This window comes from Buceros rhinoceros, unplaced genomic scaffold (genome assembly GCF_000710305.1).
Source record: "Buceros rhinoceros silvestris isolate BGI_N320 unplaced genomic scaffold, ASM71030v1 scaffold23419, whole genome shotgun sequence".
NCBI lineage: Eukaryota > Metazoa > Chordata > Aves > Bucerotiformes > Bucerotidae > Buceros > Buceros rhinoceros.
This window is the reverse complement of record NW_010432406.1, coordinates 17,557-18,272: the sequence shown is the minus strand read 5'-3', so window position 1 is coordinate 18,272 and position 716 is coordinate 17,557.

Below are 716 nucleotides of genomic sequence, written 5' to 3'. Positions count from 1 at the left end.
CGGGCCGGCTGGGTCCTGGGAGCCCGGAGCACCCAGGGGGGTGTTTTCTGAGGACCTGTGGAGGAGTCCTGGCCTTCTCAAACACAATTATTGGAGCCATAAGGTGCTTTGGGTTGTGAAAAAAGCTGGTGATAAACCTTTCTTTTTTAGTGCGTATGGTAATAATTAAAAATAAATCGGCCTGACGGGTCTGTCCTGGTCACTGACTGATACTGACAGCAGAGGACAGAGGCAGCTTCAGGAGAACCTCGAACCTACTGGCCAACTTCTCGTGCGTTTCCTCAAAAGCCTGTGACTGAGAGATTCCCAACATCTGGCTTGTGGTTTACGCCTGCACTGTGCGCGTGTTCTTACGCAACTTCTCCGTGTGTTTTCTACTCGCAGTTCAAACGTACAGTAAGCACTGCTGTAAAACACTGAGATAATAAACCTGGCTGTTGGATCTCTGCCAGTCCTTTTTGCCTTTGCTTCTGCATTTCTCCTTTGTAGCTGCTAGGAGAGGAAGGGCATGTCAGGTATTCTGGCAGGGTGGTTCTCCCTTTGCTGTCTCTGCTGTCTGCTCCTTAGTCCATAAACACATTCCAGTCACTGGAGCAAAGCAAGAGGGACAGTGTTCAGCTCTTTAACTGCAGGAGGCTGGAGGAGGCTGTGTGGAATTCCTGAGCCTGAATCTACCTGTCACCTTGCTCCCAGTGCTCCCTGTGCCAGCTCCAGCA